The sequence below is a fragment of the Narcine bancroftii genome, chromosome 8, assembly GCF_036971445.1.
Source record: "Narcine bancroftii isolate sNarBan1 chromosome 8, sNarBan1.hap1, whole genome shotgun sequence".
NCBI classification, from domain to species: domain Eukaryota; kingdom Metazoa; phylum Chordata; class Chondrichthyes; order Torpediniformes; family Narcinidae; genus Narcine; species Narcine bancroftii.
Genome location: NC_091476.1, coordinates 78,768,404 through 78,786,366, shown reverse-complemented (window position 1 = coordinate 78,786,366; position 17,963 = coordinate 78,768,404). Strand labels below are relative to the sequence as shown.

The 17,963-nt window shown below is 41.0% G+C and overlaps 1 long non-coding RNA gene across 1 annotated transcript; it reads left to right on the top strand.

Moving 5' to 3' along the window:
• The first annotated feature begins 3,164 nt into the window (after positions 1-3,164).
• On the top strand, positions 3,165-10,525 carry LOC138740937 (uncharacterized). Its single transcript, XR_011343213.1, has 3 exons — positions 3,165-3,239; positions 5,565-5,730; positions 9,700-10,525. It is a non-coding gene; the product is annotated as an uncharacterized lncRNA (long non-coding RNA).
• Positions 10,526-17,963: the final 7,438 nt, after the last annotated feature.

Here is a 17,963-nt window from a genome sequence, read left to right as displayed (position 1 = left end):
GAATAATCCGACCTGCCTAGGGACACAACCCTTTAAGGCCAAGGCCAAGACAGTAGGCGTGGCCAATCTCTCAGCCAATCACTGTAAGGACAGTCTAGATACTGTAACTATTTACACTATATACATTGGTGATAGACCTGTACTATCACATTCACGCCTTCTTGGAGAAATGACCCTGGCAAAAAACACAAAAACAAACGAGGGAGAGAGAGAAAGGAGGGGGTAGGTTAAGGACTGTAGCAGTCAGGAGATCTGACCATCCGGCATGACCGCCGTGGTGCTGGGATTGGGGTCAGTGGAGTGGTGTCGCCAGTGGGCTCGTCGGGTGCGAGCGCTCCTTTGCTCAATTCCCCAGTTGTGTTGATGGCAGGGTGGCCCGGGTCATTGGGGTGCTGTGGGTCCTTCTGTTGCAACCCGGGGCCTGGGGAATAAAGAGTTGGGGAAAATTGGATTGGGGGTTTGCAGTGTCTACCGCATCCTGAGCTAAGTCCTGCAACGAAACAGCGTCCTCCCACCCATCTGGGAACTCAACGTAGGCGTAATGCAGATTCACATGGAGTAGAGTCACTCGGTCGACCAAGGGGTCGTTCTTGGAGTGCTGGATGTGACATCGCAAAAGGACGGGGCCAGGCACAGTGAGCCATGCCGGTACAGTGGTTCCTGATTCAGATTTCCTCGGGAAAAGGAAAATCCTTTCGTGGGGGGTGGCATTTGTTGTGGTACATAGGAGGGAGCAGATGGAGTGTAAGGCACTAGTGAGAACGTCCTGCCAGTTAGAGGTGGGGAGACCTTTAGACCGGAGAGCCAGTGTAACTGCTCTCCATATGGTGGCATTCTCCCTCTCGACCTGGCCGTTACCGCATTGGTTATAGCTGGTGGTCCTGCTTGAAGCGATACCACACTCCAGAAGGTACTGTTGCAGCTCTGCACTCATGAATGAGGACCCCCTATCACTGTGGATGGAATTGGGGTACCCGAAAATGGCGAAAATACTGTGAAGGTCCTGTATCACTGAGGTGGCAGAGATGTCTGTGCAGGGCACAGCGAACATGAAGCGGGAGTACTCGTCGATTGTTGGTCGATGGTAGGGGCCCCTTAAAGTCTATGCTAAGACGCTCGAAGGGGCTGGTGGCTTTGATAACGGGGGAGTTATCTGGATGGAAGAAATAGGGCTTGCATTCAGTGCACGCTGAACAGGCTCGGGTCATGGAGCGGACCTCTTCGACTGTGTAGGGTAGGTTTCATGCCTTTACAAAGTGGGCAAACCTAGTGTCCCCTGGATGACAGAGCGCCTCATGGAGTTTTTGTAGTCTGTCCATCTGTATGGTGGTGCACATCCCCCTGGAGAGCGCATCAGGCGGGTTGTTGAGATCACAGGCCGGTACAGAACGTCATAGTTAAAGGTGGAGAGTTCAATTCTCCATCTGGCGATTTTGTCGTTTTTTTATCTTACCACACTGGGTGTTGCTGAACATGAAGGAGACGGCGTGTTAATCAGTCAACAGTGTAAAGCGCCTCCCAGCGAGGAAATGTCTCCAATGATGCACTGCCTCAACTATGGCCTGGGCCTCCTTCTCAATCGAGGAGTGCCTACTCTCTGGACCCTGGAGGTTCTGGAGAAGAAGGCTACAGGCTGAGCAGCCTGGTTCAAGGTGGCTGCTAGGGCAAAGTCGGATGCATTGCTCTCAACTTGAAATGGGACAGACTCATCAATTGCATGCAGCGTCACAGCAGCAATGTCGGATTTGATTTGACTGAAAGCCGCTCTGGCTTCGATCGAGAGGGGAAAGGAGGTGGTCTTGATAAGAGGACGTGCCTTGTCGGCATAGTGTGGAACCCATTGAGCGTAATATGAGAAAAGGCCCAGGCAGCATTTTAGCGCTTTCTGGGTATGGGGGGGGGGGGGTGGGTGGGTAAGTTCATTACGGGACACATGCGGTCAGGATCTGGCATGACTATCCCATTCTCCACTACACAACCTAGAATCGTGAGTCATGTGGTCCGGAAGACACACTTGTCCAAATTGTAAGACAGGTTCAGCCAATGGGCAGTTTGAAGAAATTTGTGTAGGTTTGCATCGTGGTCCTGCGTATCGTGGCCGCAGATGGTGATATTGTCCAGAAACAGGAAGGTAGCAGTTAACACGTTCTGGTCCACTATCCGGTCCATTTCCCGCTGGAAGACCGCAACACCATTCGTAACCCCGAATGGTAGCATGAGAAATTGATACAGTCGACCATTCCCTTCGAAGGCCGTGAATAGTCAGTCCTCACAGCGGATCGGGAGCTGGTGGTAGGCTGAACATAGGTCAGTGGTGGAGAATATGCAGTATTGGGCAATCTGGTTCACCACACCCGTGATGCATGGCAGGGGTCATGCATCGAGGAGCCTGAAGTGGTTAATGGTCTGGCTATAGTCAACCACCATCTGTAGCTTTTCCCTATTCTTCACAACCACCACCTGGGCTCTCCACCGACTTGAAATGGGTTCGATGATGCTCTCATCCAGCAATCTACGCACCTCACTCCTAATGAATTGCCTGATTTTTTAACTATATTGCCGACTTTTGGTGGCCACAGGCTTCCAGCCAGGGGTGAGGATTGCGAAAAGTGCTGGTGGGGCAATCCAGAGTGTGGAAAGGCTGCAGGATTGGCCCCAGGGCATAGGGGCGGGTTGCTCGGGTGCTTCGGGAGTGGGGCGATGGCAGACTGAGAGGGGGGTGAGGGATACTCCATAGTGTAGGGACACTGTTCGGAACTGACACTGAAAGTCTAATCCCAGCAACACTGGAGCGCACAATTGGGGAAGGACGAATAGTTTGAAATGGGTGACCATTACGCCATGTACTTCCAGCATGGCAATGCAATGCTCCTTTATCCCAGTCGAGTGCGACCTCGTCGCTAATGAGATCCTCTGGGTAGCAGGGATAATGTCAAGTCCCCAATGGAGAGCCAGATCTGGCCGGATAAAACTATCAGTTAACCCAGAGTCAAATAAGCAATTTGTGTAGTGTCCATGCACTTTAATTAGTTCCATTGCTTTAGTGAGGGGATGAGAGCATTGCTGGTTTAGTGTTATACAAGCAGCCACTGATTCAGTTGACAGGGGAGTTCCGCGTGATCACGTCACACAACGGGATGACGTCAAACAACGGGATGACGTAATAGACGTGTTCAGCGCTGGAGGAGCAGGTGAGGACCTCCCGGAAGTGCTGTTGTGGCGGTGACGGCGGATGAAAGGTAAGTAGTGGGGTTTGTAGTTGCTTGCAGTTGGTGGTGTGTAGGTCGTCGGTCGCTGCGGTCAGCCCCCGGCGGTCGTCAGCGATGGACGCTAGGGTGAGTACCTGGTTGGCCGCGGCGGGTCCCCAGTCGGTCTTGGTGGCCGCATCGGCGGCGGCGTAGGCAGCGGCAGACGGGGAGCGGGTAGCAGCAGGAGTAGCCTCTGCCGCGGGAGTGGCAGTGGCTGTGGCAGCTGCAGCGGTAGCGTCGGTCCCGGGGGTGGCTGTGTCGGCGGCAGCAGCAGCGGTTGCCACGGTCGGGACCGAGGCCGGGTCGAGTTTCCGCACGGGGGCTAGGAGAGGGCCAATACCATGGTTGCCGGGGTGGGCTGCCCCTTCTGTGTTCGGCGTCTCCGTGACGTCAGGCGTTGCGGTGCAGGGGAGCCCTCGCTCTCATTGGACGAGAGCTCTGTGGAAGAAGAATTTGAATGGGATAGTGGCGGTTGGGCTTCACACGAGGCACTGTGTTTCCCGGTGGCCATTTTAGACCTACAGACTGTAGCAAAGTGGCCTTTTTAAGGCACTTCTGGCACCTGGTTATTCTTGCTGGGCACTGGGACATGCTGTGCTTGTCCCTCCCGCACAAAAAACATCTTGGGTTCGCAGGGGGCAGTGTAGCAGCAGCCTACAGGCCGTCAGTATATCTGGGGGTGGTAGGGTAGGGTGGTACTCACATCAGAACGAGGGGTCCAGTCCCTAGAGAACTCATTGGACTTTAAGGCTGCATCCTCCATTGTGATCACAATCTGGGGCACGTCCTCTAGATTTTCTACCCCTTGCTCGAGCAAGCGCAGCCTCACTTTGTTCGATCAGAGCCCGGCCACATAGGCATCCAGGACGAGGTCGCTTGTAATCTCGGCAGCAGTTTTGTCCACACAGTTATGGTCCTTGCCCAATCCTTTTAATACTTGTAAATATGCCCTGCTGGACTCGCTGGGCTGTTGCTTCCTCGACCCAAGCACGAGCCTGGCATGAACTCTGTTCACCGGTTGATCATGCCGTTATTTCAATACCTTTATTGCTGCAGTGTAAGTGGTCTCATCCTGGATGTTCTCATAGACTCTCAAGGACACCATAGACAGCAATGCTGTTAGACGCCTGCCGAGTCAAACGCTCCATCCCTTTAACAAAAAAATTCTTTTTTCTTTTGCTAATAAAATTGTAGTGCTTGTCGAAAGAATCAAAGACTTGTTGATCCAAACCAAGGCTTTTATTAGCAAAAGACAGGAGCTCTTCACAGGTGGCCAACCAGTCCGGAATGATCTGACCTGGCTAGGGACACAACACTTTAAGGCCAAGACAGTAGGTGTGGCTAAGCTCTCAGCCAATCGCTGTAAGCACAGTCTAGATACTGCTATGTAGATTGGTGATAGATCCATACTATCACACCAAGTTACCACGTTTATGATAAATTGTGTTTTCATGCATTGTCGTCAGTTATTAATAGACTTTCCTTTGACAAATTTCTTCCCATAATTGCGAATCAACCTGCAAAGTATCTTGGAACATGATAGTTTTAAGGCACATAAAGAAAACCTTAGATATATCTTGCCCATGTGGATTTTCTGATGGTCTGACCATATGCATGTAAACCTTTGATTGACCTTTTGCATCACACAAGAAATCTATAGACCGTGGAACATTTTAGACCATAATCTCGTAAGAGAAATAACACTGTCAGTGCTTTACACTTCTTAGATTCAACATAGGTTTCAACTTCAATTTTGAACAACTACTGGTCCATCCATTATAAATGTTACAACTGTCATGATAGTGCTATATATGGAGATGTTGATGTTCTACATTATTGACTAACACACCAATGAAGGGCTGAATAGCGTGGAGTTTGTCAACTGTGATGTATGGAAGTTTTCAAAATCTATAGATAGAGGTACCAATTAGAGAGTGATCAATAGAGGATTTAAATCTGGGAACGAGACAGGACATGTGACATACGTGTGTGAAGGGACCACTTTAGCTAAGCCATTAGACTCAAACTAATTATGTAGAGGGATTTATCTAGGCCTCAGTTTGCGATTCAAATGTGTGAATGTCCACATTTGTGGAAATGATAAATGAATTAAAAAACGTGGAATGTGATAAGTTGTTTTCCACTACGGATGATCGAGGTATGTGGAAGAACTTTCAAGCATAAAGTTTGTACTTCGTGGAGAGCAGCTCTTGAGGTAACATCCTTCATTAGTTGCTCTTAACCTTTTTAATGTTTAATGCACCCATACACATTTCGCAAACGTACTTTACCCTTTTCATTTGTTCACATGGTTAGAATTGTATGTAAACAAGTTCAGCATGGCTGTATGAGGTGCCAAGGCGGGAATGAAAGAGGAAGAAGCCTCAGCCGCTGTGGAATCCATCTCTACGGCTGTAGAATGTTTCAGTGAAGTAAAGAATCCAGACACGATGGAAAAGAATTTAAAGCATCAATCATCCAGGTTGTTAGCATATTTGATGGCCTACAGACCATTATTGAAATTCACGATGGACAGTTAAATAACTTGTATGTTCAGTTGATCTTCTCGATGCTCAACTTCAAGACTTAAGAAAAGTAAAGCTGAATTAGAAAGGTCTAAAGCAGTGTAACTGAAGAAATCTGTGGGTTTTGGGGCGAGGAGAATAAGAAACAAATTAAGAATAATCTGATTAAAAGAAGAAGCTGAGTTTGGATAATTTACCCAATTATTTGTTGTTTCGCCACGAGGTGTTTGGTCAGGATTTGCTGCCCACCTAACCAAGCATTTCATTCTTTTTAAAAATATTTTTGGTTTTAACATAAATTCTGTATACAAAATATTAATAACAAAATTGCATAAACATAGCAATATAATTAAACTAAATGCACAACACGACAATTTTTAAATTTCAACCCAAATTGTTAAATGTCCTTGTTTGTTCAAATACTTATACATCCAGTTAAGTTAAATATTATATATAATAAGTTTATACCTTAATAACATATAAAATCAATATCATCTAGGATAATCATCATAAACACCGTAAAGCCATTTATATAAATGAAAAAGTACAAGAGCAATTACTAATCGAACCCTTATTTTCTCGAGGTTTAAATGAGAAATACAAAGAATTATCAAGAAGCGACCTCTCGAAGATGGAAGGATCAGCAGTAGAGCATACATCACCTGATTCTACAAATTATAATAGTTTACTAGCAATGGGCCACATACATTTTCAAACTGAAACTTTTAATCTTAATATAATTGCCGATATTCTCTAAATTTAGATATGTCATTAAATCATGTGTCCACTGTTCATGGGTGGATGAAAATTCATGTTTCTCTTTTATTAAATCTGCTCACCTGGCGATCAATGTTTTAAAAGATAAATTTTCTCTTGAGGTGCCAATAAATTATATTGAATATCTTCCTAATATAGGACATCTCCAAACGTATGAATCGGGAAGGCATCTAAGATTAAAAAAAATCACTAAATGGATGAACATCCTTACTATGACAAGATAATTTGAGTTTATTCCCTTGATCACTTCAATTGTAATAAACAGTACCTATCGCAAAATAAAGATTCATTGATCAAATAGGAACGGAATACTCATCTGAAACATTGAAATGAACCAGCTGTCCACTGAGCATTAATTTCAGCAACAGGTGGGAACATCGTCAATTGTTTTGTGTCTCCATCGTTTTTAGATTAAAGATCAACTTCTACGAGAATCCAGTCATCGAGGGAATCGTACCAAAATCATACAATTCTAATTGTTGAAAATTATCCTGCCGAGGTTATGATGGAAATCATACAATACAATGAAGATATTTCTCACCTTAATAAAGGTGGTTTTAAAACTGCTTTTATTTTTTCCGGCCTGGTTTAGCATAACCTTACCAGAAAAATCAACGAAATAGGTAAATACTTCCAAGGCTATTCAGCAGGTTCTAAAGGAATTCAGTTTTGCTTCAGTTGTTCAGTAAAGCGTTGGTTATCAGTGTTTGGCCGCATTTCATTCTAGTCATATTAATTCAGTTCTTGTTTGACTGCTTATATTTGTCTGATTATAATTTTTTTTTGCGCAATGAGGTTAATTAATGTTTTCTTATTATTTTTTTTATTTTGTGGAAACCAATTTTTCTTTAATCGTTTCTCTTCCGTTGGTTTGTTTATTTTTCAATTCCCTTTTTTGATATTTTTAGAACAACACTTATTTATTCATTAGAACTTATTTAAAGATAGGGGCGTGGCACGATGGCATGGAAGAAAGATGTGTATTCTACCTTTCCTCAGCTGGATTACTAATTACCCGTTTTTAAAAAAAATAAAAAACATAAAATTGGTTAAAACAATATTTAGAGTTGTTTAAATAACAGTGATAAAAATGTGCAGAAGATTTGACACCGACCTGCATAGCTGAATCCACGGAATCGTCGTTGGGAACCTCCAAGCCTCAGAGGTCTCCAGCCCGTTCCAGTTTAACCTCGGCGCCGATCCTACCTCCGCAAAATGGCGAAGACACTTTGGTAAGCTCGGCCATGTCCCACGGCAGAAGTGAAGCCATGCCCACGGGCGGCACGGTCGACAAGGAATCCAAAAACCTGCTAGGCGGCGCCGGGACACGACGTGGAGAGTCGGAGCGTTCGGTGGATTTTCCTGGCTTTCTGGGGCATCCCTAGTCCGACAATTCCTGCACAAAGTATGGGCTCTAGGGAAGCCGTAACTCCCAGTCGGGTGTCCAGACCCGCAGCCCTTCAGCTAAAGGAATTTCGATGACAGAGGAAGAAGAGTAATGCTCCTTATTGGAACTTGTCCAGGAGGAGAAGCCTGTAGTAAAAGCTGGTAGTCCTCAAAAAGTGGGGTCGAATCCGGAATGGATTCATTGTTCACTGTTTTGGATGGGATTGATTGTCAAATGGACAATATGTCAAAACAAATATTAACTCAGATGAAGCAAGGATTTATGGAGATGAAAATAAAAATGTATACCTTGTGTGATGAAATGCCAACTAATTTTATAAACATTTTTATGATGATTTCTCCTTTGTATTTGGAGAAGTGTTGAATCAAGTTAATGAAGATCAGAAGTTACCAGAATCATGTTCCAAAAAAAGATAGAGTTCCATTAGAAGTGTTTTCATGTTGACTTATTTCTTTATTACATGTAGATTATAAAATCATTGCAAAAGTATTAGCTAATAGACTTGATAATATTTACCAAAGCTGGTACATATCGATCAAACAGGTTTCATTAAGAATAGAAACACATCAGACGATATATTTCGATTAATTACTTTGGTCAACGCATACCAAAAGATTAACAAAAAATATTTTGATAGGGTCGATTGGGATTTTTTTTAATTTTAAGTGTGAGAGAAATTTAAATTTTGACCCTTTTTTATTGGTTGGCTTAATTCTTTATATACGAACCCAAATGCTAGGATGGTGACAGAGGGAGAGATTGCTTTACCATTTAAATTGACTAATTCAACTCGGCACGGCTGACCATTGTTACCAAGATTATTTGCATTGGGTATTGAAACATTATCTCTGGCTATTAGACAAAATGAAGAAATTAGAAGGGTGATGGTAAAGAATGCAGAATATTAAATTATTTGCAGATGATGTGTTGATATACATGATGGAACCAGAACGATTGTTGAAACAATCTTAAGATTGTTTGTCGAAATTTGGAGAATTATCGGGATATAAAATTAATTGGGATAAAAGTGAAATTTTACCCAGTTGGAGTGGGAGATTATTCTGAATTTAAAACTATTATAAAATTAAGGTGGACAAGTAAAATTAAATATTTAGGCATGTTTAAGGATACTAATTATCAATCATTATCTCAATTAAATTATGTGCCTATATTAAGACAGATTAAATCAGATTTGATTAAGTGGAAAGATCTTCCATCAACATTGATTGATTGGGTTAATTGTATTGAAATGAATACTTTTCATCAAATTCAATATTTATGTCAGTCAATACCTTGTTTACTTCCAATGGGATTGTTTTCAAGAATTGAATTAAACGGAGAGAGTGTTTTTATGGTAAGATAAATTAGCACGAGTGGTGTTGCATAGATTTACATGGGAGTATGCATTGGGTGAACTACAGTTAACATTTTTAAAAACTATTATGAAACATCCCAGTTGAAGTTTGTTAGTATATTGTTTGATTTAGATCAGCCTTCTAGCTGAGCAAAATTAGAGATGGTGTGTATTTCTAAGGTTGACATACATCAATTGATATTTTGCTGTAATTTGATTTTATTACAGCAATATGATATGCCGATATTGAAAAATGTGTTAAAGATTTGGATTTAAAAAAGGGTGTTACGGTCGAAAGATAAATTTTCAATTCTAAATCCATTGTCTAATATTCAGCTTATTCCTTTTTTAACGTTTAATGATCATTATTAATTTTGGTCTCTGAAGGTATAAAGACAAGACAAGATTGTTTAGAAGACGGACAATTTCTTTATATTAATCCATTGAGAGATTTAGTATACCTGTAAATTCGTTGTTTGTTTATTATCATCTTAAATTTTTGAGAAAAAAAATAATTATGGTAGACAGATTGTTTTACAAATTTTATCGAGATTTGAATAATTGATTTTATGTTTACTGAAAAAGCGTTATATTTCACTTCTGTATAATTGGTTACAAGTTAATATAGATAAGTCTGATTTGGAGAAATCTAAACTTAAATGGATGAGTCATTTAGTATTTATTTTTCCAGAAGATGATTGGGCGACAATGTGTCAAGAAAATGTAATTACTTTGACTGATGTGCGATATGCAATTGTTAATTATAATTTTTTACAGCATTAATATTTGACCCGGGAAAAGCTAAAAAAAAATATGGGTTTAGTAATTTGGATTCCTGCTTTTGATGTGCCTCATGTATTGGAACTTTCCTACATGCCGTTTGGACGTTCAATCATTTCATCAAGAAATTTTGTAAAAAAAATATATATAATTTTATGTTATCATTAGTTCCAACGATTTAATTTTGTTTGGAAATTTGTATTGGTAGAGTGGAATGGGATTGGACAAAATTCAAATTGCTTTTATACGTTTGGTGTAAGCAGTCGCACATCAATGCATTGCTAGTACTTGCAAAGATGATACTGATCAAAAAAAATTACGCTGTCACAATGAATTGAAAGTTTGTATTGTCATGGAAAAAATTACCTATTATTTACATGATTTTTTTTTTAGTAAGTGGTCTCCGTATTTGAAATACATGCATTTAGATATACTTTGAAATGTTATTTACATTTATAATTTTTTTAAAATATTTATATATAATCTATATATTTTTTGCTTCCCTTGAGGGAGTTGGCTGAAGGGCAGGGAGGGTGGGGAGGGCTTATTTTGTTTATCATTTTTATTTTTTGTTGTTTTATTTATTTTATATATATATATTTGTAAAAAAATTTTTAATTATTATTACTATCCTGTTTGTCATGTTGTTTCTATATTTTAAATAAAGCTTGGAAAAAAGAAAAACTATTTTAAGGTTATTATTTTGAACAACGATGTGCATTGTTTATTATTTCAAGATAGGAGTAGTAGCTAACAGCAAGCATCAGTACCCGAAAATAAACTAATGTGTTTTCCGGTATCTGGACTAGTTTGGGCGAAAGACGTGAAGTGAACGATTAGTGTGGAGGTGAAGCAAGGAACGAGCGACTGAAAAACATAATTAATTAGCATGGGCTAATAAATGGAGGGAGGGGCAATAAACGGCCAGCGAGGAGTGGCCCAGCTTGTGAGTGATACGGAGAAAGGAGTGGAGCACTGAGCCTTTTTGCTCAATAATCATCTGAGCTGAGAGTCTCTGGAACAGGTCAAAAAGCATTCCATGTTAATGTAATAAATACATGGGGTTTGGTGCAGACATGGCAGGTGAATTCCGATCCGTGTCATGCTGCACCTGTGTCACGTGAAAACTCTGTAATTCTGACAGAGTCCCTGAAAACTGCATGTGCAGAAAGTGTATCTCTCTGCAAATCCCTATCGAGCGCATGCAGCACTGGAGCTGTGCGTGGACTTACTGTGGAGTTTCTGGGATGCAAAAATACGGTGGATAACACAATAATTGATTTAGTTGTAACTTAGCTTAAGATAGTATAAAAAGATAGGGACTGGGGGACCAAAAACAAGAACAGTAACATGAAGGAAGTGTAGGAGTATCTTGCGAACCTTACCCTTCAAAACAGATATACCACTTTGTATATTGTTTTGGGGAGGTGGGCCATTATGAGAAGGCAGCAGTAGCCAGGATTATGGCATGATCAGTGGCTCTGCAGTACAAACAGAAAGGTAAATGTGTGGTAGAGCAGTAGTCATGGGGAATTCTATTGTTAGCGGAACAGGCATAAACTTGTGCCCACGCAAAAGGGACCTCACAATGCTGTGTTTCCCCGCAGTTGCAAGGATAAGCCTTGACTTTCAGCGGCTGCAGGATATTTTCAATGGGAGCATGTTCTTCCATATGTCAAAGTACACTTCTGTATCACCAATATAATGAATACGGCGTCCCTCATATGTATACAGGGCGCTAGGACATATATTTATATATATATATTTATAATCTAACGATTATTAAGTGTGACACAAAAGCAAGACAGGGTACAAATATCAGGATGGTTAGAATGCATATGTCGCCTGAACATTTATGCAGGAGGGAGGGTTTCAGATTTTTAACGTTTTGCAACGGGTTCTTAAGAAAATGGGACCAGTACAAACCGGACGGTCTACATCATGGCAGAATCAGGATCAATGTCTGAGTGAGATTGTTTGCTCGTGCCGTTGTGCGAGGTTTAAAATAATCGGGCAGCAGACTGCAACCTATACTGAAAAGATTTAGGAAGTTGGCACAGGGGCCAAAGGCTGAGTTAGGAAAGAGGATAAAAGAGAAATATAGGAGAGGAAAGTGTAATGCAAAAGTGCAGAGGTCATTAGATTCTAAAAGGACAATGAGCAGAAGGGCACTTTAACTGAGTGCCCGAAATTTTAGAAACAGGGAGGATAAAATAGAGGCACAAATCAGTACCTACGCATATGATTTAGCAGCCATCACAGAAAAAATAGTTGGAAGGTGGGCTTGACTGGCAATCGTATATTCAAGGTAATTTGTAATGCCACAAGATAGACAGGAAGATAATGGTGGTGGGTTGCAGCTATTAATTGAAGATGAAAATAGGACAATTAGGACAATAGTCATAGACGATATAGGATTGAAGGAGCAGAATGGTTGGTCCTTCTAGGTAGAGATCAAATCTGTAAGGGGAAAATTCAATGGCGGGAGTTGTCTATCGCCGACCAAATTACAACAACACAGTGGTACATCCAATTAAGCGAGAGATTGTTCGTGCATCTAAAACAGAAGTGCAGTTGTCGTGGGTGAATTTACCTTCTTGGAACATCACGGGTCTGTTATTTAAATACAGAGTGTAATAAGTGGTTGGATTGCTTTACTTTGGATGAAACACGAGAGTCATAAAAGAGACAATTAAACGGTCACACGGATTAAATAAAAATAAGTGATAAATGAGAGGAAACATTTAGTCGTATTTTGCAAATGTATATATGAATTGGTTTAATATCGAAAATTTAAGGACTTGTACTTCCTCTAGTGTTATCCATTCGAAGTTCTAAATTATTTTGCAACGGCTGATGAAACTGACGGGGAGATATAATGGATATATAAGCTCAGTCAGCAGCTGTTGCCTGAATTTTGTCTGTGTCACAGCGATAATACAGGTGTTTGTGCAACAACTCAGCATCTGCATCATGAATCCAATTTCCACTAAATAAGCAGGAGGTGCGAGAGGATAATTTATGAAATACTGCATTCGTCCCATTAATGAACAGAGCTTATTGACTCCCCATAATAGCATGCAATTTACTGAGATAAGCAGTCATCATTCAGTTTATGTTTAATGATATACTTGATCAAGTTGTTATGCAAATTTCGTCATGTCCCCGCTTATTTTTCAGGTTACTCTCGATGTTGTGGCGGTGTTGAAATTTATTTGTGTGTCCTTTGCCCCAGCCTGAAGAGCTTCGACAACAAGTCTGTGGAGATTGATATTTCCAAGAAGTTAACACTGTAATCTCTCCACCCAATATCATGGATACGGAAACTGAAGAGATACATCTCCCGCTACCTTATACATAACATTGCCGATTGAACAGAATTACATTGACCGAGAGGATTTGGACAATATACTGACCATTTATATTCTTATCTGCGACTCCAAAACTTCAGCCTAAGATAAAGGCATAACCTGAAGATGCAGAAAATGTTAAAGCTGCATTTCCAACAAGGTTTCAGTGTGCAGGAAGATCGTAAGGTTCTATAACATTTCTGGCCACATCTTACAATATAATCCTGTCGTGGTCCAATCGTCTGTGTTCTCTGATTGTGGATAATGAGGTTGGAATCATTCTGAAAGTCAAGGTTACGGCGCGTAGATGAGATTATTTGACCCTGTTCTGTAACAGCGCTACTATGATCGTTTAATTGCAATCTGATCTTTGTCTCTATTCTCCAGGTCTTCCAAGTTGTGTGTGGAAGAAGGGAGAAGGAATTCTCCAAGCACCCGCTCCTGAAGGTTAAATGTAATGTGTGAGGGCAGGTTGTTGGTAATATCTGCTATGTAAGGAGTTGTAAGCACCTTTTGATGGGGTTATCTGAGCGATTTTTCGGACGTTAATGAGGCTATTTTCCTGGAATTAACCGATTTACGTTGCTGCCATGAACACCATGCTCGTGTTTTCAGTTAACACAATTATCAAAATATGATTGCCATTTTTATGTCAACCTGAACATATCTGTTAATTTAGATCACAATTGGGAAATACAAAATAATGCAAAACTCGCTTTCCTTGCTCGTATACACTTCCTATCCCAATATATTATAATTTCAGCTAACATGGCGATGATTAGTGTCGTGTCCCTAGTTAAGTGTTGGCTCTCCAAATGCGTCACCCGTTACCTGGTGACCATGTCAGTGGCTGACCTACTGGTTATTACGTTTGATCTAATAATGAGACATATACGAATGTTTATAGGATTCAATTTTTAAGGTCCATCATCCTCTGTAATATCCATGTCGTTCTGCTCTACACAATGATAGAGTGTTCTGTGTAGTTCACCGTCATGTTCACTTTTGACATACTTGTTGCTATTCGTTGTAGATAGCTAAAACACAGGTACTGTAGAGAAAACATAGAGTGCCGTTCTGGGAACAGTGATAATATTCAATTGGTTAAATAATGTTTTCTAGTTCTTCCTGTTCACACCTTGGCCAAAATCATGGTTTTGCTATTTTCAGAACTTAATTATGGATTCCCTGATGTGGGAAACCATTGAATAACTTCATTCCATCCTAAAACCATTTGTTCCCTTCCTTTTGATATTCCTGCTGAATATTTTAGCATTCAGGTATATTTTAGTGGCCAATATATCCCGCCGGAGGCTGAGTGCGACAAAGAGTGAGGGAAAATCCAATGAGAATCGCAACAGACCATGAGATCGAAAGCAGAAGGAAATCTTTTTTTCTGCTGTTTACATTGTGATATAGGATCTAATAAGCACATCACTGTAACAAACTGCAGACAAATTCAGTTGTATATGTTCGCATTCCTCTGTAACCAATATTGTTAACTGTGGCACGCGCTGTTTCGCAGTTTCTGCATGCTCTACTCAGTTTTCCATGCTCAGCTTGACTGCTCGCTAGACAAATCAAAGCATTCAAGGAAATGTGACTATAGTTTCGAAATATGACTTTGCCGGAACAAATCTCTGAGAAATATGAACATAAAACAATGATAACACCGTTAATATCTCGCCTGTCCATATGCAAATGAGCATACAAAGCAAAGTTTTGCACCTGTCCCTCACTGGTGAACACAATGAAATGTCTGAAATATCGTTTAACTGATTTTGTGATCAAACACATCATCTCCCTCACATGGGATGCATTTCAGTTATTATCAAATTATTTTTTGTTTAGACATACTTCAAGATGCCAAAGCCTTACACCCCTCCTTACCTTGCCGCTCAATTGCACCCAATATACGAACAAACCTCGTACAATTTTGGACAGTGAGGAGAAACCTGACTTCGCGGAAATAAACAAAGACACGCAGCGCGGAATTCGAGCCCCAGGTTCAGTAAAGCCGCTCGCACAACTTTCTGCAAGACCCTATGTTAACTGTCTGGTCACACGTTCATTATCTAACGTTTCCAGATATTGCAGTACTATTTTGTGCCACAGCCATGACGCAACACCGACAGGAGGGCTAAATGTAAACCATTAGAAATAGTTAAAAGTTTAGCTTTTCTGTTTAACACCTCTTACTGAGGTTACGCATTCATGTTATAATCACAAGATGTGACAGCACTAACCCGACCCACACACGGGGAAAGGGTGAATAATTGCATTAAATTTTCGTTAAAATATTTCAATGGAAATGAAAGTGGATTGGCAAATTTATATTACTTTACAAACGCCCGATCTGCTGACATGCCAGAAACTGCAAATATAACCAAGGACGGAAATTCTATCCTCTCGATCTCAAGAATTACGCCAAACATCTTCCAAGAAACCACATTCTGCCATCAGCCGCCCCCTGTTCTTCTTGTCATCGTTCAACATTATGTTGCTTATTGTGAAATGAGCGTGGAAACGCATCTCTATTTACCAGGAAAGGAGACCTTACCTGTGGGAACACTTGGTCTCATTGGTGTAATCATGATGGGTGACATTGATGTCATCTTCTGCAATTAATCGTTTCAATGCAGTGCAGTAGTTGCATATTGTTTGAAGTGAACCAGACATGGTTTTATGGTAAAACTCCTTAAGAGTAAGTTCTCTTGGAACTAAGTCAATGATTACAAAACGAATATCAACGTGCACCACAAATCACCTGACTTTCTTCAAATGTTAATGTGTCCGCAGCAATCAGTGAAATGTCAGAAAAATCTAGAAGCAAGGTCTTGCTAACCTCTTGTCTATTGAGCTTCAGTCCTTTCTCTCAATATATCCTCACAGACAAGTTACAGAGTTCACTGTCATAGCGGTACGCTTATTAATTAAATCAATGAATCAGGCCATTGTCCTAATCTATAGTATGTGCAAATACCCTCTTTTACCTCCACCGTCTACCACTGTTGGAACATTTCAGAAATATTCCGAGTACCGTAAACAACGGATAATATGGCTCGTAGGGCTTGTCTCAATGTGTCGTGCAATGAATTAACGAGAATATAACGCAAATTCCAAGCGATTCATCGGAAGGTGACAGAATTGCAGCATTACCCCACGACTATTTAATGCAAACCCGCAAAGAATAATGCCCCCATGAAAGTCGGTGGCAGGTGAAAGGGATCAGTAGATCTGTACACCATTATCGCACAACATGGTGCACAACTCTGTTGTTGACCAGGTACTCAGCGTTCAGGCTTTAATTTTAACCTGCATCGCCTCACGTTCATCACTGAACCACGGAACAATGCAGCACAGGAGCAGTCGAGGTTGCTCCTTATCGTATGTGCCAAAACGTTTTTATGACTAATCCCTTTGATCTGAAACGATTGCATTACCCCCCAGACCTCTCCCATCTAAGCAAATGTTGAGAGAGGTTTCTTGTGTTTGAATTGAACATGGATTCAAAATTTAGATGGCAGCACGTTCCATACTACTGCTTCCCCTTGATGGAAGACACACCAGTTATAATTTTTTAACAAAATTAGATTTAAACACTGTTAAGTCACTGTGTCTGTGCCGCACAATTATTCCATTCATTTCGAAGGTGGGAATGAAGTGCAACCTTGTGGGAATACGACGCAGGCCATTGGTCCTTGCAGACAGCTTGAGACCCGATCACTTTCCCTCCCCGATGTGAGTCGCTGTAAATGCATTCTGGTAATCGCTACGCCAACCATCCTGCAATTTTGTTACCTCTAAACATTTCATGCTTTAAACGGAACCCATATCCACTGGTTTGCATCTCATCTAAAATCAGTGCAAAATTAAAGACTTAAATTTCATCTTTTTTTGTTCATTTTTAAATACTTCTATTAAATATTTTCTAAGGTTCAGGCAATACATTCCTAACATGAAATGCCTATCTATGTAACTCAATTCCTGAAATCATGGAAATAAGCAAGAAAATATTTTCTGCACTCTTCGTATGTGATTGAAATATTTGCAGGTGGTCGCAGACTAAATTTTCACAGAATGCACTAATTTTGACATGAAGAATTTGTTTGCCAATTGATCATAACCGATAGATCCTAAACTGAATACTTTGAGTTATGAAAACTAAAACGCCAACAAATCATCTAAAACCCTATATGAAGGTGATGCCACTTTCGTTGAGTTATTTGACTCCAGTCCTAGAACTTTCGGTCCCCCGATCTCCTTCATCCCATTTACCATCCTGATTATTGACTTGGAGAACAGCAGCAATGGTCTCAGCACCATTCGCTGAGTCACACCACAACTCACATGCCTCGTGTGTGAGAGCTCTCAGCAGCACGAATGTGTCACCTCCCGTCCGGCGATAGTTAAATAAAATTTATCACAACATAAGGCCAGCGAACGTATCCTGACTAATCTCGCCTGTGACATATTATCAATGGCTATAGTATTGAAATCCATGTTGACAGTATTGGCACG